Source organism: Lissotriton helveticus, chromosome 4_1, assembly GCF_964261635.1.
Source record: "Lissotriton helveticus chromosome 4_1, aLisHel1.1, whole genome shotgun sequence".
Classification (NCBI taxonomy): Eukaryota; Metazoa; Chordata; class Amphibia; order Caudata; family Salamandridae; genus Lissotriton; species Lissotriton helveticus.
In genome coordinates this window covers 969,504,630-969,526,849 of record NC_136063.1, presented here as the reverse complement: position 1 = coordinate 969,526,849, position 22,220 = coordinate 969,504,630, and the positions used below count along the sequence as shown (strand labels likewise).

Below are 22,220 nucleotides of genomic sequence, written 5' to 3'. Positions count from 1 at the left end.
TAGAGTCACTAAATATATAGCATACTACTGAAGATGAAGCAGATGATGAAGTCCTACTGATTGTTAATCCGGGATAGTTGGAAAGCTTATATTCAGCTGTTTACATTCATAGTATCTTTATATATTATCAACAAGACTAAACAAAAATGATCTCAATAAATTGCAATAAATAAGAGATTTAGTTACTGGGCGTTAGAACTTAGAACCATTAATAGATATTCCAAGCGCTTTAAGAATAGTAATTAATTCTATAATTATATCAAATGTATTCATCCAATCCTTCAAGCAGCGTTTGATCCACGGAGATAAACAGTCCAAAATGAGACACAAGAAAAATTCATCTTTTTTCAAAGAATTAAACTTGGCCTGTACAGGGATCGAACCTGTGACCTTGGAGTTATTAGCACCACGCTCTAACCAACTGAGCTAACAGGCCAATTTGCACATCTTCTGGAGGACCAGCACAGGAAGCAGTGCTAATGATAGTTCAACCGGGAGATTTGGAAAGCTTAATTTCAGCTGTTTAATATGAATTAACTTCCATATTATCAACATGAAGAAACTAATATAACTTCAAAAAAATTGCAATACAAAAGAGATTTCCATACTTAGTGTTAGAATTTTGAACCACTAACGTTTTTTCCACGTGGTTTAGCAATAAATAAATATTCATCACCTATATTCAATTGATTCATCTAATCATTCTATCAGCTTCTGCGCAAAGGAAATATGGAGGATAACATGATACAGAAGAAAATACATCTATTTTCAACATTAAAGGAGCTTCAAATATTGGCTTGGAGACTGATTGAAATTATGTCCTTTGCGTTTTTAACTTCATGCTCTAACAGACTAAACTAATAGGCTCACTAAATATATAGAATACTTTTGAAGAATTAGCAGATGATGAAATGCTACTGATTCCATCCAATCCTTCAAGCAGCGTGTGATTCAAGAAGATTAACAGTCCAAAATGAGACACGAGAAAAAATAATCTTTTTTCAAACAATTGAACTTGGCCTGTACAGGGATCGAACCTGTGACCTTGGCATTATTAGCACCATGCTCTAACCATCTGAGCTAACAGGTCATTTTGCACAACTACCTGGAGGTCCAGCAAATGAAGAAGGGCAAATGATAGTTAACCCAGGATATTTGGAAAGCTTACTTTCAGCAGTTTACCATGAAGTTATTGTAATATATTATCAACATGAAGAAACTAATATGACTTAAAAAAAATTACAATACAAAAGAGATTTTCATACTTAGTGTTAGAACTTAGAACCATTAACGTTTTTTCCATGTGGTTAAGCAATAAATAAATATTCATCACCTATATTGAATTGATTCATCTAATCATTTTATCAGCTTCTCCTCAAAGGAAATATAGAGATAAACATGATACAGTAGAAAATACATCTATTTTCAACATTAAAGGAGCATCAAGTATTGGCTTGGAGACTGATTGAAAGTATGTCCTTGTCGTTTTTAACTTCATGCTCTAACAGACTAAACTAATAGAGTCACTAAATATATAGCATACTACTGAAGATGAAGCAGATGATGAAGTCCTACTGATTGTTAATCCGGGATAGTTGGAAAGCTTATATTCAGCTGTTTACATTCATAGTATCTTTATATATTATCAACAAGACTAAACAAAAATGATCTCAATAAATTGCAATAAATAAGAGATTTAGTTACTTGGCGTTAGAACTTAGAACCATTAATAGATATTCCAGGCGCTTCAAGAATAGTAATTAATTCTATAATTATATCAAATGTATTCATCCAGTCCTTCAAGCAGCGTTTGATCCAAGGAGATAAACAGTCCAAAATGAGACACAAGATAAATTAATCTTTTTTCAAAGAATTAAACTAGGCCTGTACAGGGATCGAACCTGTGACCTTGGCGTTATTAGCACCACGCTCTAACCAACTGAGCTAACAGGCCAATTTGCACATCTTCTGGAGGACCAGCACAGGAAGCAGTGCTAATGATAGTTCAACCGGGAGATTTGGAAAGCTTAATTTCAGCTGTTTAATATGAATTAACTTTCATATTATCAACATGAAGAAACTAATATGACTTCAAAAAAATTGCAATTCAAAAGAGATTTCCATACTTAGTGTTAGAATTTTGAACCAGTAACGTTTTTTCCACGTGGTTTAGCAATAAATAAATATTCATCACCTATATTCAATTGATTCATCGAATCATTCTATCAGCTTCTGCGCAAAGGAAATATGGAGGTAAACATGATACAGAAGAAAATACATCTATTTTCAACATTAAAGGAGCTTCAAGTATTGGCTTGGAGACTGATTGAAATTATGTCCTTTGCGTTTTTAACTTCATGCTCTAACAGACTAAACTAATAGGCTCACTAAATACATAGAATACTTTTGAAGAATTAGCAGATGATGAAATGCTACTGATTCCATCCAATCCTTCAAGCAGCGTGTGATTCAAGGAGATAAACATTCCAAAATGAGACACAAGAAAAATTCATCTTTGTTCAAACAATTAAACTTGGCCTGTACAGGGATCGAACCTGTGACCTTGGCGTTATTAGCACCACGCTCTAACCATCTGAGCTAACAGGCCATTTTGCACAGCTACCTGGAGGTCCAGCAAATGAAGAAGGGCAAATGATAGTTAACCCAGGAGATTTGGAAAGCTTAATTTCAGCAGTTTACCATGAAGTTATTGTTATATATTATCAACATGAAGAAACTAATATGACTTAAAAATTACAATACAAAAGAGATTTTCATACTTAGTGTTAGAACTTAGAACCATTAACGTTTTTTCCATGTGGTTAAGCAATAAATAAATATTCATCACCTATATTGAATTGATTCATCTAATCATTTTATCAGCTTCTCCTCAAAGGAAATATAGAGATAAACATGATACAGTAGAAAATACATCTATTTTCAACATTAAAGGAGCATCAAGTATTGGCTTGGAGACTGATTGAAAGTATGTCCTTGGCGTTTTTAACTTCATGCTCTAACAGACTAAGCTAATAGAGTCACTAAATATATAGCATACTACTGAAGATGAAGCAGATGATGAAGTCCTACTGATTGTTAATCCGGGATAGTTGGAAAGCTTATATTCAGCTGTTTACATTCATAGTATCTTTATATATTATCAACAAGACTAAACAAAAAGGATCCCAATAAATTGCAATAAATAGGAGATATAGTTACTTGGCGTTAGAACTTAGAACCATTAATAGATATTCCAGGTGCTTTAAGAATAGTAATTAATTCTATAATTATATCAAATGTATTCATCCAATCCTTCAAGCAGCGTTTGATCCAAGGAGATAAACAGTCCAAAATGAGACACAAGAAAAATTAATCTTTTTTCAAAGAATTAAACTTGGCATGTACAGGGATCGAACCTGTGACCTTGGCGTTATTAGCACCAAGCTCTAACCAACTGAGCTAACAGGCCAATTTGCACATCTTCTGGAGGACCAGCACAGGAAGCAGTGCTTATGATATTTCAACCGGGAGATTTGGAAAGCTTAATTTCAGCTGTTTAATATGAATTAACTTTCATATTATTAACATGAACAAACTAATATGACTTCAAAAAAATTGCAATACAAAAGAGATTTCCATACTTAGTGTTAGAATTTTGAACCACTAACGTTTTTTCCACGTGGTTTAGCAATAAATAAATATTCATCACCTATATTCAATTGATTCATCTAATCATTCTATCAGCTTCTGCGCAAAGGAAATATGGAGGTAAACATGATACAGAAGAAAATACATCTATTTTCAACATTAAAGGAGCATCAAGTAATGGCTTGGAGACTGATTGAAAGTATGTCCTTGTCGTTTTTAACTTCATGCTCTAACAGACTAAACTAATAGAGTCACTAAATATATAGAATACTATTGAAGATGAAGCAGATGATGAAGTCCTACTGATTGTTAATCCGGGATAGTTGGAAAGCTTATATTCAGCTGTTTACATTCATAGTATATTTATATATTATCAACAAGACTAAACAAAAATGATCTCAATAAAATGCTATAAATAAGAGATTTAGTTACTTGGCTTTAGAACTTAGAACGATTAATAGATATTCCAGGCACTTTAAGAATAGTAATTAATTCTATAATTATATCAAATGTATTCATCCAGTCCTTCAAGCAGCGTTTGATCCAAGGAGATAAACAGTCCAAAATGAGACACAAGAAAAATTAATCTTTTTCAAAGAATTAAACTTGGCCTGTACAGGGATCGAACCTGTGACCTTGGCGTTATTAGCACCACGCTCTAACCAACTGAGCTAACAGGCCAATTTGCACATCTTCTGGAGGACCAGCACAGGAAGCAGTGCTAATGATAGTTCAACCGGGAGATTTGGAAAGCTTAATTTCAGCTGTTTAATATGAATTAACTTTCATATTATCAACATGAAGAAACTAATATGACTTCAAAAAAATTGCAATACAAAAGAGATTTCCATACTTAGTGTTAGAATTTTGAACCAGTAACATTTTTTCCACGTGGTTTAGCAATAAATAAATATTCATCACCTATATTCAATTGATTCATCTAATCATTCTATCAGCTTCTGCGCAAAGGAAATATGGAGGTAAACATGATACAGAAGAAAATACATCTATTTTCAACATTAAAGGAGCTTCAAATATTGGCTTGGAGACTGATTGAAATTATGTCCTTTGCATTTTTAACTTCATGCTCTAACAGACTAAACTAATAGGCTCACTAAATATATAGAATACTTTTGAAGAATTAGCAGATGATGAAATGCTACTGATTCCATCCAATCCTTCAAGCAGCGTGTGATTCAAGAAGATTAACAGTCCAAAATGAGACACAAGAAAAATTCATCTTTGTTCAAACAATTGAACTTGGCCTGTACAGGGATCGATACTGTGACCTTGGCGTTATTAGCACCACACTCTAACCATCTGAGCTAACAGGTCATTTTGCACAACTACCTGGAGGTCCAGCAAATGAAGAAGGGCAAATGATAGTTAACCCAGGAGATTTGGAAAGCTTAATTTCAGCAGTTTACCATGAAGTTATTGTTATATATTATCAACATGAAGAAACTAATATGACTTAAAAAAAATTACAATACAAAAGAGATTTACATACTTAGTGTTAGAACTTAGAACCATTAACGTTTTTTCCATGTGGTTAAGCAATAAATAAATATTCATCACCTATATTGAATTAATTCATCTAATCATTTTATCAGCTTCTCCTCAAAGGAAATATAGAGATAAACATGATACAGTAGAAAATACATCTATTTTCAACATTAAAGGAGCTTCAAGTATTGGCTTGGAGACTGATTGAAATTATGTCCTTTGCGTTTTTAACTTCATGCTCTAACAGACTAAACTAATAGGCTCACTAAATATATAGAATACTTTTGAAGAATTAGCAGATGATGAAATGCTACTGATTCCATCCAATCCTTCAAGCAGCGTGTGATTCAAGGAGATAAACAGTCCAAAATGAGACACAAGAAAAATTCATCTTTGTTCAAACAATTAAACTTGGCCTGTAAAGGGATCGAACCTGTGACCTTGGCGTTATTAGCACCACGCTCTAACCATCTGAGCTAACAGGCCATTTTGCACAACTACCTGGAGGTCCAGCAAATGAAGAAGGGCAAATGATAGTTAACCCAGGAAATTTGGAAAGCTTAATTTCAGCAGTTTACCATGAAGTTATTGTTATATATTATCAACATGAAGAAACTAATATGTTTTTAAAAAAATTACAATACAAAAGAGATTTTCATACTTAGTGTTAGAACTTAGAACCATTAACGTTTTTTCCATGTGGTTAAGCAATACATAAATATTCATCACCTATATTGAATTGATTCATCTAATCATTTTATCAGCTTCTCCTCAAAGGAAATATAGAGATAAACATGATACAGTAGAAATACATCTATTTTCAACATTAAAGGAGCATCAAGTATTGGCTTGGAGACTGATTGAAATTATGTCCTTTGCGTTTTTAACTTCATGCTCTAACAGACTAAACTAATAGAGTCACTAAATATATAGCATACTACTGAAGATGAAGCAGATGATGAAGTCCTACTGATTGTTAATCCGGGATAGTTGGAAAGCTTATATTCAGCTGTTTACATTCATAGTATCTTTATATATTATCAACAAGACTAAACAAAAATGATCTCAATAAATTGCAATAAATAGGAGATTTAGTTACTTGGCGTTAGAACTTAATACCATTAATAGATATTCCAGGCACTTTAAGAATAGTAATTAATTCTATAATTATATCAAATGTATTCATCCAATCCTTCAAGCAGCGTTTGATCCAAGGAGATAAACAGTCCAAAATGAGACACAAGAAAAATTCATCTTTTTTCAAAGAATTAAACTTGGCCTGTACAGGGATCGAACCTGTGACCTTGGCGTTATTAGCACGACGCTCTAACCAACTGATCTAACAGGCCAATTTGCACATGTTCTGGAGGACCAGCACAGGAAGGAGTGCTAATGATAGTTCAACCGGGAGATTTGGAAAGCTTAATTTCAGCTGTTTAATATGAATTAACTTTCATATTATCAACATGAAGAAACTAATATGACTTCAAAAAAATTGCAATTCAAAAGAGATTTCCATACTTAGTGTTAGAATTTTGAACCACTAACGTTTTTTCCACGTGGTTTAGCAATAAATAAATATTCATCACCTATATTCAATTGATTCATCTAATCATTCTATCAGCTTCTGCGCAAAGGAAATATAGAGGTAAACATGATACAGAAGAAAATACATCTATTTTCAACATTAAAGGAGAATCAAGTATTGGCTTGGAGACTGATTGAAATTATGTCCTTTGCGTTTTTAACTTCATGCTCTAACAGACTAAACTAATAGGCTCACTAAATATATAGAATACTTTTGAAGAATTAGCAGATGATGAAATGCTACTGATTCCATCCAATCCTTCAAGCAGCGTGTGATTCAAGGAGATAAACAGTCCAAAATGAGACACTAGAAAAAATAATCTTTTTTCAAACAATTAAACTTGGCCTGTACAGGGATCGAACCTGTGACCTTGGCGTTATTAGCACCACGCTCTAACCATCTGAGCTAACAGGCCATTTTGCACAACTATCTGGAGGTCCAGCAAATGAAGAAGGGCAAATGATAGTTAACCCAGGAGATTTGGAAAGCTTAATTTCAGCAGTTTACCATGAAGTTATTGTTATATATTATCAACATGAAGAAACTAATATGACTTAAAAAAATTACAATACAAAAGAGATTTTCATACTTAGTGTTAGAACTTAGAACCATTAACGTTTTTTCCATGTGGTTAAGCAATAAATAAATATTCATCACCTATATTGAATTGATTCATCTAATCATTTTATCAGCTTCTCCTCAAAGGAAATATAGAGATAAACATGATACAGTAGAAAATACATCTATTTTCAACATTAAAGGAGCATCAAGTATTGGCTTGGAGACTGATTGAAAGTATGTCCTAGGCGTTTTTAACTTCATGCTCTAACAGACTAAACTAATAGAGTCACTAAATATATAGCATACTACTGAAGATGAAGCAGATGATGAAGTCCTACTGATTGTTAATCCGGGATAGTTGGAAAGCTTATATTCAGCTGTTTACATTCATAGTATCTTTATATATTATCAACAAGACTAAACAAAAATGATCTCAATAAATTGCAATAAATAAGAGATTTAGTTACTGGGCGTTAGAACTTAGAACCATTAATAGATATTCCAGGCGCTTTAAGAATAGTCATTAATTCTATAATTATATCAAATGTATTCATCCAATCCTTCAAGCAGCGTTTGATCCAAGGAGATAAACAGTCCAAAATGAGACACAAGAAAAATTCATCTTTTTTCAAAGAATTAAACTTGGCCTGTACAGGGATCAAACCTGTGACCTTGGCGTTATTAGCACCACGCTCTAACCAACTGAGCTAAAAGGCCAATTTGCACATCTTCTGGAGGACCAGCACAGGAAGCAGTGCTAATGATAGTTCAACCGGGAGATTTGGAAAGCTTAATTTCAGCTGTTTAATATGAATTAACTTTCATATTATCAACATGAAGAAACTAATATGACTTCAAAAAAATTGCAATACAAAAGAGATTTCCATACTTAGTGTTAGAAGTTTGAACCAGTAACGTTTTTTCCACGTGGTTTAGCAATAAATAAATATTCATCACCTATATTCAATTGATTCATCTAATCATTCTATCAGCTTCTGCACAAAGGAAATATAGAGGTAAACATGATACAGAAGAAAATACATCTATTTTCAACATTAAAGGAGAATCAAGTATTGGCTTGGAGACTGATTGAAATTATGTCCTTTGCGTTTTTAACTTCATGCTCTAACAGACTAAACTAATAGGCTCACTAAATATATAGAATACTTTTGAAGAATTAGCAGATAATGAAATGCTACTGATTCCATCCAATCCTTCTAGCAGTGTGTGATTCAAGGAGATAAACAGTTCAAAATGAGACACTAGAAAAATTAATATTTTTTCAAACAATTAAACTTGGCCTGTACAGGGATCGAACCTGTGACCTTGGCGTTATTAGCACCACGCTCTAACCATCTGAGCTAACAGGCCATTTTGCACAACTACCTGGAGGTCCAGCAAATGAAGAAGGGCAAATGATAGTTAACCCAGGAGATTTGGAAAGCTTAATTTCAGCAGTTTACCATGAAGTTATTGTTATATATTATCAACATGAAGAAACTAATATGACTTAAAAAAAATTACAATACAAAAGAGATTTTCATACTAAGTGTTAGAACTTAGAACCATTAAACAATTTTCCATGTGGTTAAGCAATAAATAAATATTCATCACCTATATTGAATTGATTCATCTAATCATTTTATCAGCTTCTCCTCAAAGGAAATATAGAGATAAACATGATACAGTAGAAAATACATCTATTTACAACATTAAAGGAGCATCAAGTATTGGCTTGGAGACTGATTGAAAGTATGTCCTTGGCGTTTTTAACTTCATGCTCTAGCAGTCTAAACTAATAGAGTCACTAAATATATAGCATACTACTGAAGATGAAGCAGATGATGAAGTCCTACTGATTGTTAATCCGGGATAGTTGGAAAGCTTATATTCAGCTGTTTACATTCATAGTATCTTTATATATTATCAACAAGACTAAACAAAAATGATCTCAATAAATTGCAATAAATAAGAGATTTAGTTACTGGGCATTAGAACTTAGAACCATGAATAGATATTCCAGGTGCTTTAAGAATAGTAATTAATTCTATAATTATATCAAATGTATTCATCCTATCCTTCAAGCTGCGTTTGATCCAAGGAGATAAACAGTCCAAAATGAGACACAAGAAAAATTCATCTTTTTTCAAAGAATTAAACATGGCCTGTACAGGGATCAAACCTGTGACCTTGGCGTTATTAGCACCACACTCTAACCAACTGAGCTAACAGGCCAATTTGCACATCTTCTGGAGGACCAGCACAGGAAGCAGTGCTAATGATAGTTCAACCGGGAGATTTGGAAAGCTTAATTTCAGCTGTTTAATATGAATTAACTTTCATATTATCAACATGAAGAAACTAATATGACTTCAAAAAAATTGCAATACAAAAGAGATTTCCATACTTAGTGTTAGAATTTTGAACCAGTAACGTTTTTTCCACGTGGTTTAGCAATAAATAAATATTCATCACCTATATTCAATTGATTCATCTAATCATTCTATCAGCTTCTGCGCAAAGGAAATATGGAGGTAAACATGATACAGAAGAAAATACAACTATTTTCAACATTAAAGGAGCTTCAAATATTGGCTTGGAGACTGATTGAAATTATGTCCTTTGCGTTTTTAACTTCATGCTCTAACAGACTAAACTAATAGGCTCACTAAATATATAGAATACTTTTGAAGAATTAGCAGATGATGAAATGCTACTGATTCCATCCAATCCTTCAAGCAGCGTGTGATTCAAGAAGATTAACAGTCCAAAATGAGACACAAGAAAAATTCATCTTTGTTCAAACAATTGAACTTGGCCTGTACAGGGATCGATCCTGTGACCTTGGCGTTATTAGCACCACGCTCTAACCATCTGAGCTAACAGGTCATTTTGCACAACTACCTGGAGGTCCAGCAAATGAAAAAAGGGCAAATGATAGTTAACCCAGGAGATTTGGAAAGCTTAATTTCAGCAGTTTACCATGAAGTTATTGTTATATATTATCAACATGAAGAAACTAATATGACTTAAAAAAAAGTACAATACAAAAGAGATTTTCATACTTAGTGTTAGAACTTAGAACCATTAACGTTTTTTCCATGTGGTTAAGCAATAAATAAATATTCATCACCTATATTGAATTGATTCATCTAATCATTTTATCAGCTTCTCCTCAAAGGAAATATAGAGATAAACATGATACAGTAGAAAAGACATCTATTTTCAACATTAAAGGAGCATCAAGTATTGGCTTGGAGACTGATTGAAAGTATGTCCTTGGCGTTTTTTACTTCATGCTCTAACAGACTAAACCAATAGAGTCACTAAATATATAGCATACTACTGAAGATGAAGCAGATGATGAAGTCCTGCTGATTGTTAATCCGGGATAGTTGGAAAGCTTATATTCAGCTGTTTACATTCATAGCATCTTTATATATTATCAACAAGACTAAACAAAAATGATCTCAATAAATTGCAATAAATAAGAGATTTAGTTACTTGGCGTTAGAACTTAGAACCATTAATAGATATTCCAGGCACTTTAAGAATAGTAATTAATTCTATAATTATATCAAATGTATTCATCCAGTCCTTCAAGCAGCGTTTGATCCAAGGAGATAAACAGTCCAAAATGAGACACAAGAAAAATTAATCTTTTTCAAAGAATTAAACTTGGCCTGTACAGGGATCGAACCTGTGACCTTGGCGTTATTAGCACCACGCTCTAACCAACTGAGCTAACAGGCCAATTTGCACATCTTCTGGAGGACCAGCACAGGAAGCAGTGCTAATGATAGTTCAACCGGGAGATTTGGAAAGCTTAATTTCAGCTGTTTAATATGAATTAACTTTCATATTATCAACATGAAGAAACTAATATGACTTCAAAAAAATTGCAATACAAAAGAGATTTCCATACTTAGTGTTAGAATTTTGAACCAGTAACATTTTTTCCACGTGGTTTAGCAATAAATAAATATTCATCACCTATATTCAATTGATTCATCTAATCATTCTATCAGCTTCTGCGCAAAGGAAATATGGAGGTAAACATGATACAGAAGAAAATACATCTATTTTCAACATTAAAGGAGCTTCAAATATTGGCTTGGAGACTGATTGAAATTATGTCCTTTGCATTTTTAACTTCATGCTCTAACAGACTAAACTAATAGGCTCACTAAATATATAGAATACTTTTGAAGAATTAGCAGATGATGAAATGCTACTGATTCCATCCAATCCTTCAAGCAGCGTGTGATTCAAGAAGATTAACAGTCCAAAATGAGACACAAGAAAAATTCATCTTTGTTCAAACAATTGAACTTGGCCTGTACAGGGATCGATACTGTGACCTTGGCGTTATTAGCACCACACTCTAACCATCTGAGCTAACAGGTCATTTTGCACAACTACCTGGAGGTCCAGCAAATGAAGAAGGGCAAATGATAGTTAACCCAGGAGATTTGGAAAGCTTAATTTCAGCAGTTTACCATGAAGTTATTGTTATATATTATCAACATGAAGAAACTAATATGACTTAAAAAAAATTACAATACAAAAGAGATTTACATACTTAGTGTTAGAACTTAGAACCATTAACGTTTTTTCCATGTGGTTAAGCAATAAATAAATATTCATCACCTATATTGAATTAATTCATCTAATCATTTTATCAGCTTCTCCTCAAAGGAAATATAGAGATAAACATGATACAGTAGAAAATACATCTATTTTCAACATTAAAGGAGCTTCAAGTATTGGCTTGGAGACTGATTGAAATTATGTCCTTTGCGTTTTTAACTTCATGCTCTAACAGACTAAACTAATAGGCTCACTAAATATATAGAATACTTTTGAAGAATTAGCAGATGATGAAATGCTACTGATTCCATCCAATCCTTCAAGCAGCGTGTGATTCAAGGAGATAAACAGTCCAAAATGAGACACAAGAAAAATTCATCTTTGTTCAAACAATTAAACTTGGCCTGTAAAGGGATCGAACCTGTGACCTTGGCGTTATTAGCACCACGCTCTAACCATCTGAGCTAACAGGCCATTTTGCACAACTACCTGGAGGTCCAGCAAATGAAGAAGGGCAAATGATAGTTAACCCAGGAAATTTGGAAAGCTTAATTTCAGCAGTTTACCATGAAGTTATTGTTATATATTATCAACATGAAGAAACTAATATGTTTTTAAAAAAATTACAATACAAAAGAGATTTTCATACTTAGTGTTAGAACTTAGAACCATTAACGTTTTTTCCATGTGGTTAAGCAATACATAAATATTCATCACCTATATTGAATTGATTCATCTAATCATTTTATCAGCTTCTCCTCAAAGGAAATATAGAGATAAACATGATACAGTAGAAATACATCTATTTTCAACATTAAAGGAGCATCAAGTATTGGCTTGGAGACTGATTGAAATTATGTCCTTTGCGTTTTTAACTTCATGCTCTAACAGACTAAACTAATAGAGTCACTAAATATATAGCATACTACTGAAGATGAAGCAGATGATGAAGTCCTACTGATTGTTAATCCGGGATAGTTGGAAAGCTTATATTCAGCTGTTTACATTCATAGTATCTTTATATATTATCAACAAGACTAAACAAAAATGATCTCAATAAATTGCAATAAATAGGAGATTTAGTTACTTGGCGTTAGAACTTAATACCATTAATAGATATTCCAGGCACTTTAAGAATAGTAATTAATTCTATAATTATATCAAATGTATTCATCCAATCCTTCAAGCAGCGTTTGATCCAAGGAGATAAACAGTCCAAAATGAGACACAAGAAAAATTCATCTTTTTTCAAAGAATTAAACTTGGCCTGTACAGGGATCGAACCTGTGACCTTGGCGTTATTAGCACGACGCTCTAACCAACTGATCTAACAGGCCAATTTGCACATGTTCTGGAGGACCAGCACAGGAAGGAGTGCTAATGATAGTTCAACCGGGAGATTTGGAAAGCTTAATTTCAGCTGTTTAATATGAATTAACTTTCATATTATCAACATGAAGAAACTAATATGACTTCAAAAAAATTGCAATTCAAAAGAGATTTCCATACTTAGTGTTAGAATTTTGAACCACTAACGTTTTTTCCACGTGGTTTAGCAATAAATAAATATTCATCACCTATATTCAATTGATTCATCTAATCATTCTATCAGCTTCTGCGCAAAGGAAATATAGAGGTAAACATGATACAGAAGAAAATACATCTATTTTCAACATTAAAGGAGAATCAAGTATTGGCTTGGAGACTGATTGAAATTATGTCCTTTGCGTTTTTAACTTCATGCTCTAACAGACTAAACTAATAGGCTCACTAAATATATAGAATACTTTTGAAGAATTAGCAGATGATGAAATGCTACTGATTCCATCCAATCCTTCAAGCAGCGTGTGATTCAAGGAGATAAACAGTCCAAAATGAGACACTAGAAAAAATAATCTTTTTTCAAACAATTAAACTTGGCCTGTACAGGGATCGAACCTGTGACCTTGGCGTTATTAGCACCACGCTCTAACCATCTGAGCTAACAGGCCATTTTGCACAACTATCTGGAGGTCCAGCAAATGAAGAAGGGCAAATGATAGTTAACCCAGGAGATTTGGAAAGCTTAATTTCAGCAGTTTACCATGAAGTTATTGTTATATATTATCAACATGAAGAAACTAATATGACTTAAAAAAATTACAATACAAAAGAGATTTTCATACTTAGTGTTAGAACTTAGAACCATTAACGTTTTTTCCATGTGGTTAAGCAATAAATAAATATTCATCACCTATATTGAATTGATTCATCTAATCATTTTATCAGCTTCTCCTCAAAGGAAATATAGAGATAAACATGATACAGTAGAAAATACATCTATTTTCAACATTAAAGGAGCATCAAGTATTGGCTTGGAGACTGATTGAAAGTATGTCCTAGGCGTTTTTAACTTCATGCTCTAACAGACTAAACTAATAGAGTCACTAAATATATAGCATACTACTGAAGATGAAGCAGATGATGAAGTCCTACTGATTGTTAATCCGGGATAGTTGGAAAGCTTATATTCAGCTGTTTACATTCATAGTATCTTTATATATTATCAACAAGACTAAACAAAAATGATCTCAATAAATTGCAATAAATAAGAGATTTAGTTACTGGGCGTTAGAACTTAGAACCATTAATAGATATTCCAGGCGCTTTAAGAATAGTCATTAATTCTATAATTATATCAAATGTATTCATCCAATCCTTCAAGCAGCGTTTGATCCAAGGAGATAAACAGTCCAAAATGAGACACAAGAAAAATTCATCTTTTTTCAAAGAATTAAACTTGGCCTGTACAGGGATCAAACCTGTGACCTTGGCGTTATTAGCACCACGCTCTAACCAACTGAGCTAAAAGGCCAATTTGCACATCTTCTGGAGGACCAGCACAGGAAGCAGTGCTAATGATAGTTCAACCGGGAGATTTGGAAAGCTTAATTTCAGCTGTTTAATATGAATTAACTTTCATATTATCAACATGAAGAAACTAATATGACTTCAAAAAAATTGCAATACAAAAGAGATTTCCATACTTAGTGTTAGAAGTTTGAACCAGTAACGTTTTTTCCACGTGGTTTAGCAATAAATAAATATTCATCACCTATATTCAATTGATTCATCTAATCATTCTATCAGCTTCTGCACAAAGGAAATATAGAGGTAAACATGATACAGAAGAAAATACATCTATTTTCAACATTAAAGGAGAATCAAGTATTGGCTTGGAGACTGATTGAAATTATGTCCTTTGCGTTTTTAACTTCATGCTCTAACAGACTAAACTAATAGGCTCACTAAATATATAGAATACTTTTGAAGAATTAGCAGATAATGAAATGCTACTGATTCCATCCAATCCTTCTAGCAGTGTGTGATTCAAGGAGATAAACAGTTCAAAATGAGACACTAGAAAAATTAATATTTTTTCAAACAATTAAACTTGGCCTGTACAGGGATCGAACCTGTGACCTTGGCGTTATTAGCACCACGCTCTAACCATCTGAGCTAACAGGCCATTTTGCACAACTACCTGGAGGTCCAGCAAATGAAGAAGGGCAAATGATAGTTAACCCAGGAGATTTGGAAAGCTTAATTTCAGCAGTTTACCATGAAGTTATTGTTATATATTATCAACATGAAGAAACTAATATGACTTAAAAAAAATTACAATACAAAAGAGATTTTCATACTAAGTGTTAGAACTTAGAACCATTAAACAATTTTCCATGTGGTTAAGCAATAAATAAATATTCATCACCTATATTGAATTGATTCATCTAATCATTTTATCAGCTTCTCCTCAAAGGAAATATAGAGATAAACATGATACAGTAGAAAATACATCTATTTACAACATTAAAGGAGCATCAAGTATTGGCTTGGAGACTGATTGAAAGTATGTCCTTGGCGTTTTTAACTTCATGCTCTAGCAGTCTAAACTAATAGAGTCACTAAATATATAGCATACTACTGAAGATGAAGCAGATGATGAAGTCCTACTGATTGTTAATCCGGGATAGTTGGAAAGCTTATATTCAGCTGTTTACATTCATAGTATCTTTATATATTATCAACAAGACTAAACAAAAATGATCTCAATAAATTGCAATAAATAAGAGATTTAGTTACTGGGCATTAGAACTTAGAACCATGAATAGATATTCCAGGTGCTTTAAGAATAGTAATTAATTCTATAATTATATCAAATGTATTCATCCTATCCTTCAAGCTGCGTTTGATCCAAGGAGATAAACAGTCCAAAATGAGACACAAGAAAAATTCATCTTTTTTCAAAGAATTAAACATGGCCTGTACAGGGATCAAACCTGTGACCTTGGCGTTATTAGCACCACACTCTAACCAACTGAGCTAACAGGCCAATTTGCACATCTTCTGGAGGACCAGCACAGGAAGCAGTGCTAATGATAGTTCAACCGGGAGATTTGGAAAGCTTAATTTCAGCTGTTTAATATGAATTAACTTTCATATTATCAACATGAAGAAACTAATATGACTTCAAAAAAATTGCAATACAAAAGAGATTTCCATACTTAGTGTTAGAATTTTGAACCAGTAACGTTTTTTCCACGTGGTTTAGCAATAAATAAATATTCATCACCTATATTCAATTGATTCATCTAATCATTCTATCAGCTTCTGCGCAAAGGAAATATGGAGGTAAACATGATACAGAAGAAAATACAACTATTTTCAACATTAAAGGAGCTTCAAATATTGGCTTGGAGACTGATTGAAATTATGTCCTTTGCGTTTTTAACTTCATGCTCTAACAGACTAAACTAATAGGCTCACTAAATATATAGAATACTTTTGAAGAATTAGCAGATGATGAAATGCTACTGATTCCATCCAATCCTTCAAGCAGCGTGTGATTCAAGAAGATTAACAGTCCAAAATGAGACACAAGAAAAATTCATCTTTGTTCAAACAATTGAACTTGGCCTGTACAGGGATCGATCCTGTGACCTTGGCGTTATTAGCACCACGCTCTAACCATCTGAGCTAACAGGTCATTTTGCACAACTACCTGGAGGTCCAGCAAATGAAAAAAGGGCAAATGATAGTTAACCCAGGAGATTTGGAAAGCTTAATTTCAGCAGTTTACCATGAAGTTATTGTTATATATTATCAACATGAAGAAACTAATATGACTTAAAAAAAAGTACAATACAAAAGAGATTTTCATACTTAGTGTTAGAACTTAGAACCATTAACGTTTTTTCCATGTGGTTAAGCAATAAATAAATATTCATCACCTATATTGAATTGATTCATCTAATCATTTTATCAGCTTCTCCTCAAAGGAAATATAGAGATAAACATGATACAGTAGAAAATACATCTATTTTCAACATTAAAGGAGCTTCAAGTATTGGCTTGGAGACTGATTGAAATTATGTCCTTTGCGTTTTTAACTTCATGCTCTAACAGACTAAACTAATAGGCTCACTAAATATATAGAATACTTTTGAAGAATTAGCAGATGATGAAATGCTACTGATTCCATCCAATCCTTCAAGCAGCGTGTGATTCAAGGAGATAAACAGTCCAAAATGAGACACAAGAAAAATTCATCTTTGTTCGAACAATTAAACTTGGCCTGTACAGGGATCGAACCTGTGACCTTGGCATTATTAGCACCACGCTCTAACCATCTGCGCTAACAGGCCATTTTGCACAACTACCTGGAGGTCCAGCAAATGAAGAAGGGCAAATGATAGTTAACCCAGGATGTTTGGAAAGCTTAATTTCAGCAATTTACCATGAAGTTATTGTTATATATCAGGGGTGTCCAAACCTGTCCTGGCGGGCCGTATCCATGCCAGATTTTTGGGATATCCCCATCTGGTGATCACGGTTCGATCCCCGGCGCCGGCGGCAGATCAGAGTGCCCAGGACGGGGTCCATGTGTCCCCGGAATTCGTCCCCCGGGCGTCCGGGGCTCCACCCAGGCTGACGGCATGGAAAAGTGCCCAGGACGGGCTCCATGGGTCCCGGGCAGTCCTATCCCCTGGGCGTACGTGGTTGTCCGACATTCGGTCGGATGTGCTTTTACGTACCGGATCGGAATCGGCCCCAATAAAATCGTACGTAAAGTATATAGCAAGTCAACCTGAAATCTGCTGGGTCAGAATGGGCTTGATTCCGATCCGTGTCGGAAGGTTAGGAGTCCATACGAATTTGTCGGGATTGGGAGCCCGTACGAATTTGTCGGAATTGGGAGTCCGACCATGGACGGGCTCCAATGGGTCCCAGGCAGTCCACCCCCTGGGCGTCCGGGGCTCCATCCAGGCTGCCGGCATGGCAGAGTGCCCGGGACGGGCTCCATGGTTTTCAGGGTGGTCTCCCCCTGGGTGTCGGGGCGCTCCAGGCCGATGGCATGGAAAAAGTGCCCAGGACGGGCTCCATGCATCCCGGGCCTTCGTCCCCCGGGCGTCCGGGGCTCCATCCGGGCTGACGGCATGGCAGAGTGCCCGAGTCGGGCTCCATGGTTTTCAGGGTGGTCTCCCCCTGGGTGTCGGGGTGCTCCAGGCCGATGGCATGGAATAAGTGCCCAGGACGGGCTCCATGCGTCCCGGGCATTCGTCCTGGGACGGGGACAGGGTGGGGGAGAGTCCAGGCGGCTTCACCTCCATGCCCAGCCATCTGATTGCCCAGATTCCCTCGGCCATCTGGTCGCCCGGATCCCCTCGGGCATCTGGTCGCCCGCATCGCTTTCCTATGGGGCGACCAGATGGCCGGACTTCCCTGGAAGATCCGATGAGGTGCCATTCGCCTCCCGGATCCCAGCGAGGGCTCCAGGAGGTCGGGTACTTTCGCGCCTTGGGTCCCCTCTGTCACCTCTAGTACACGGATTACAAGAAAGGAGGGTAATTTCCCTCCGGATTACTAGGGGCAGGGTACGCCCGGACACCCCTCCAGGGCTGGTGGTTCTCTGCCATGGGGACCAGATGGGCTATGCCTGGGCAACACCTCCCTAGGCCACCCGGGGCTTCCTTCCTCCAGGCCAACGGCTTGTCAAATTGCCCAGGATGGGCTCCATGGCTCTTGGGCAGTCGTCCCCCGGGCGTCCGGAGCTCCATCCAGGCCGACGGCATGGCAGAGTGCCCGGGACGGGCTCCATGTGTCCCGGGCCTTCGTCCCCCGGGCGTCCGGGGCTCCATCCAGGCCGACGGCATGGCAGAGTGCCCGGGACGGGCTCCATGCGTCCCGGGCATTCGTCCCCCGGGCGTCCGGGGCTCCATCCAGGCTGACGGCATGGCAGAGTGCCCGGGTCGGGCTCCATGGTTTTCAGGGTGGTGCTCCCCTGGGTGTTGGGGCCCCCCAGGCCAATGGCATGGAAAAAGTGCCCAGGATGGGCTCCATGCGTCCTGGGCATTCGTCCCCCGGGCGTCCGGGGCTCCATCCAGGCTGACGGCATGGCAGAGTGCCCGGGTCGGGCTCCATGGTTTTCAGGGTGGTCCTCCCCTGGGTGTCGGGGCGCTCTAGGCCAATGGCATGGAAAAGTGCCCAGGACCGCCTCCATACGACCCGGGCATTCATCCCCCGAGCGTCCGGGGCTCCATCCAGGCTGACGGCATGGCAGAGTGCCCGGGTCGGGCTCCATGGTTTTCAGGGGGGTCCTCCCCTGGGTGTCGGGGCGCCCCAGGCCAATGGCATGGGAAAGTGCCCAGGATGGGCTCCATGCGTCCTGTGCATTCGTCCCCTGGGCGTCCGGGGCTCCATCCAGGCTGACGGCATGGCAGAGTGCCCGGGTCAGGCTCCGTGGTTTTCAGGGTGGTCCTCCCCTGGGTGTCGGGGCGCTCCAGGCCGGCGGCATGGAAAAGTGCCGGGCCTTCGTCCCCCGGGCGTCCGGGGCTCCATCCAGGCTGACGGCATGGCAGAGTGCCCGGGTCGGGCTCCATGGTTTTCAGGGTGGTCCTCCCCTGGGTGTCGGGGCGCCCCAGGCCAATGGAATGGGAAAGTGCCCAGGATGGGCTCCATGCGTCCTGGGTATTCGTCCCGGGACGGGGACGGGGTGGGGAAGAGTCCAGGCGGCTTCACCTCCATGCCCGGCCATCTGATCAGCCAGATTCCCTCGGCCATCTGGTCGCCCGCAACGCTTTCCTATGGGGGGGACCAGATGGCCGAACTTCCCTGGAAGTTCCGATGAGGTGCCATTCGCCTCCCGGATCCCAGCGAGGGCTACATGAGGTTGGGTTCTTTCACGCCTTGGGTCCCCTCTGTCACCTCGCGTGCACAGATTGCAAGAAAGGGGGGTAATTTCCCTCCGGATTACTAGGGGCAGGGTACGCCCGGACACCCCTCCAGGGCTGGTGGTTCTCTGCCATGGGGACCAGATAGGCTATGCCTGGGCAACACCTCCCTAGGCCACCCGGGGCTTCCTTCCTCCAGGCCAACTGCATGTCAAATTGCCCAGGACGGGCTCCATGGCTCCTGGGCAATCGTCCCCCGGGCGTCCGGGGCTCCATCCAGGCTGACGGCATGGAAAAGTGCCCAGGACAATCAATCAATCAATCAATCAGTGACACTTATAAAGCGCGCTACATACCCGTAGGGTCTCAAGGCGCTGGGGGGGGGGGTGCCGCTACTGCTCGAACAGCCAGGTCTTCAGCTTCTTCCTGAAGGAGAGGTGGTCTTGGGTCAGGCGCAGGTCGGTCAGTCGGGAGTTCCAGGTCTTGGCGGCCAGGTAGGAGAAGGACCTTCCTCCTGTAGTCGCTCTTCAGATGCGGGGGACGGCGGCGAGGGCGTGGTTGGCTGATCGGAGGTGGCGTTTGGGAGCGTAGAAGTTGACTCGGCTGTTGAGGTAGCTCGGGCCTTGATCGTGTAGAGCTTTGTGTGCGTGGGTGAGGAGGCGGAAGGTGATTCTTTTGTTGACGGGGAGCCAGTGAAGGTCTCTCAGATGTCCGGAGATGTGGCTGGTTCGTGGGATGTCGAGGATGAGTCTGGCTGAGGCGTTCTGGATCCGCTGGAGTCTCTTCTGGAGCTTGGCGGTGGTACCGGCGTATAGGGCGTTGCCGTAGTCCAGACGGCTGGTGACGAGGGCCTGGGTGACGGTCTTCCTGGTCTCGGTGGGGATCCACCAGAAGATCTTTCGTAGCATGCGCAGGATGTTGAAGCACGACGAGGAGACGGCGTTGACTTGTCTGGTCATGGAGAGGGAGGAGTCCAGGATGAATCCCAGGTTGCGTGCGTGGTCTGTCGGTTTGGGTGCGGTGCCCAGGGCGGGTGGCCACCAGGAGTCGTCCCAGGCGGAGGGTGAAGAGCCCAGGATGAGGACCTCCGTCTTGTCTGAGTTCAGTTTCAGGCGGCTGGTCGTCATCCACTCGGCTACCTCTTTCATCCCTTCGTGCAGGTTGGCTCTGGCGGCGGCGGGGTCGTTGGTCAGGGAGAGGATCAGCTGGGTGTCGTCGGCGTAGGAGATTATGCTGAGGTTGTGTTTGCGTATGATGGCCGCGAGGGGGCTCATGTAGACGTTGAAGAGGGTGGGGCTCAGAGATGATCCTTGGGGGACGCCGCAGATGACTTCGGAGGCCTCTGACTTGTACGGTGGCAGGCGGACTCTCTGTGTTCTTCCGTCGAGGAAGGAGATGATCCATTCCAGTGCCTTCTCCTGAATTCCGACGTCGCTGAGGCGCTGCACTAGGGTGCGGTGGCAGACAGTGTCGAATGCCGCGGAGAGGTCTAGGAGGATGAGGGCCGCTGTTTCTCCATTGTCCATCAGGGCTCGGATGTCATCGGTGGCGGCGATGAGGGCGGTCTCGGTGCTGTGGTTGGCTCGGAAGCCGGACTGTGAGGGGTCGAGGGATCCGTTCGTCTCGAGGAAGGCGGCCATCTGCTTGTTGACGGTCTTCTCGATGACTTTGGCTGGAAACGGGAGGAGCGAGATGGGGCGGTAATTCTTGAGGTCGGTGGGGTCCGCTGTCGGTTTCTTGAGTAGGGCGCTGAGTTCGGCGTGCTTCCAGCTCTCAGGGAAGGTGGCGGTGTCGAAGGATGTGTTGATGATGTCTCGCAGGTGGGGTGCAATGACAGCGTCGGCCTTGTTGAAGACGTGGTGAGGGCAGGGGTCGGCTGGTGATCCGGAGTGGATGGAGTTCATCGTGCGGATGGTGTCTTCGGTGCTGATCGGGGTCCAGGCGTGGAGGGTGGTGGTGGGGGGTGGTTGTTCGGTCATGGTGTGCGTTGGTTGGTTGTTGAAGCTGCTGTGTATGTCCGTGATCTTGTTGTGGAAGTATGAAGCGAGGGAGTTGCAGAGGTCTTGCGATGGGGTGATGTCGTTGTTTCCTGCGCAGGGGTTGGAAAGCTCTTTCAC

General features: G+C 39.2%; 12 non-coding genes across 12 annotated transcripts; all 12 read right to left on the bottom strand.

The window, feature by feature from the left end:
- Nucleotides 1-362: 362 nt before the first annotated feature.
- On the bottom strand, nt 363-436 carry TRNAI-AAU (transfer RNA isoleucine (anticodon AAU)). The gene has a single exon. It is a non-coding gene; the product is annotated as a tRNA-Ile (tRNA).
- Nucleotides 437-1,880: 1,444 nt separating this feature from the next.
- Nucleotides 1,881-1,954, bottom strand: TRNAI-AAU (transfer RNA isoleucine (anticodon AAU)). Its single transcript has one exon. It is a non-coding gene; the product is annotated as a tRNA-Ile (tRNA).
- A 580-nt stretch (nt 1,955-2,534) lies between these two features.
- Nucleotides 2,535-2,608, bottom strand: TRNAI-AAU (transfer RNA isoleucine (anticodon AAU)). Its single transcript has one exon. It is a non-coding gene; the product is annotated as a tRNA-Ile (tRNA).
- Nucleotides 2,609-3,395: 787 nt separating this feature from the next.
- On the bottom strand, nt 3,396-3,469 carry TRNAI-AAU (transfer RNA isoleucine (anticodon AAU)). Its single transcript has one exon. It is a non-coding gene; the product is annotated as a tRNA-Ile (tRNA).
- Nucleotides 3,470-4,255: 786 nt separating this feature from the next.
- Nucleotides 4,256-4,329, bottom strand: TRNAI-AAU (transfer RNA isoleucine (anticodon AAU)). Its single transcript has one exon. It is a non-coding gene; the product is annotated as a tRNA-Ile (tRNA).
- Nucleotides 4,330-7,083: 2,754 nt separating this feature from the next.
- On the bottom strand, nt 7,084-7,157 carry TRNAI-AAU (transfer RNA isoleucine (anticodon AAU)). The gene has a single exon. It is a non-coding gene; the product is annotated as a tRNA-Ile (tRNA).
- Nucleotides 7,158-8,600: 1,443 nt separating this feature from the next.
- TRNAI-AAU (transfer RNA isoleucine (anticodon AAU)) lies at nt 8,601-8,674 on the bottom strand. The gene has a single exon. It is a non-coding gene; the product is annotated as a tRNA-Ile (tRNA).
- A 790-nt stretch (nt 8,675-9,464) lies between these two features.
- TRNAI-AAU (transfer RNA isoleucine (anticodon AAU)) lies at nt 9,465-9,538 on the bottom strand. The gene has a single exon. It is a non-coding gene; the product is annotated as a tRNA-Ile (tRNA).
- Nucleotides 9,539-10,982: 1,444 nt separating this feature from the next.
- Nucleotides 10,983-11,056, bottom strand: TRNAI-AAU (transfer RNA isoleucine (anticodon AAU)). The gene has a single exon. It is a non-coding gene; the product is annotated as a tRNA-Ile (tRNA).
- A 2,754-nt stretch (nt 11,057-13,810) lies between these two features.
- TRNAI-AAU (transfer RNA isoleucine (anticodon AAU)) lies at nt 13,811-13,884 on the bottom strand. Its single transcript has one exon. It is a non-coding gene; the product is annotated as a tRNA-Ile (tRNA).
- Nucleotides 13,885-15,327: 1,443 nt separating this feature from the next.
- On the bottom strand, nt 15,328-15,401 carry TRNAI-AAU (transfer RNA isoleucine (anticodon AAU)). Its single transcript has one exon. It is a non-coding gene; the product is annotated as a tRNA-Ile (tRNA).
- Nucleotides 15,402-16,191: 790 nt separating this feature from the next.
- TRNAI-AAU (transfer RNA isoleucine (anticodon AAU)) lies at nt 16,192-16,265 on the bottom strand. The gene has a single exon. It is a non-coding gene; the product is annotated as a tRNA-Ile (tRNA).
- Between the last annotated feature and the right edge of the window lie 5,955 nt (nt 16,266-22,220).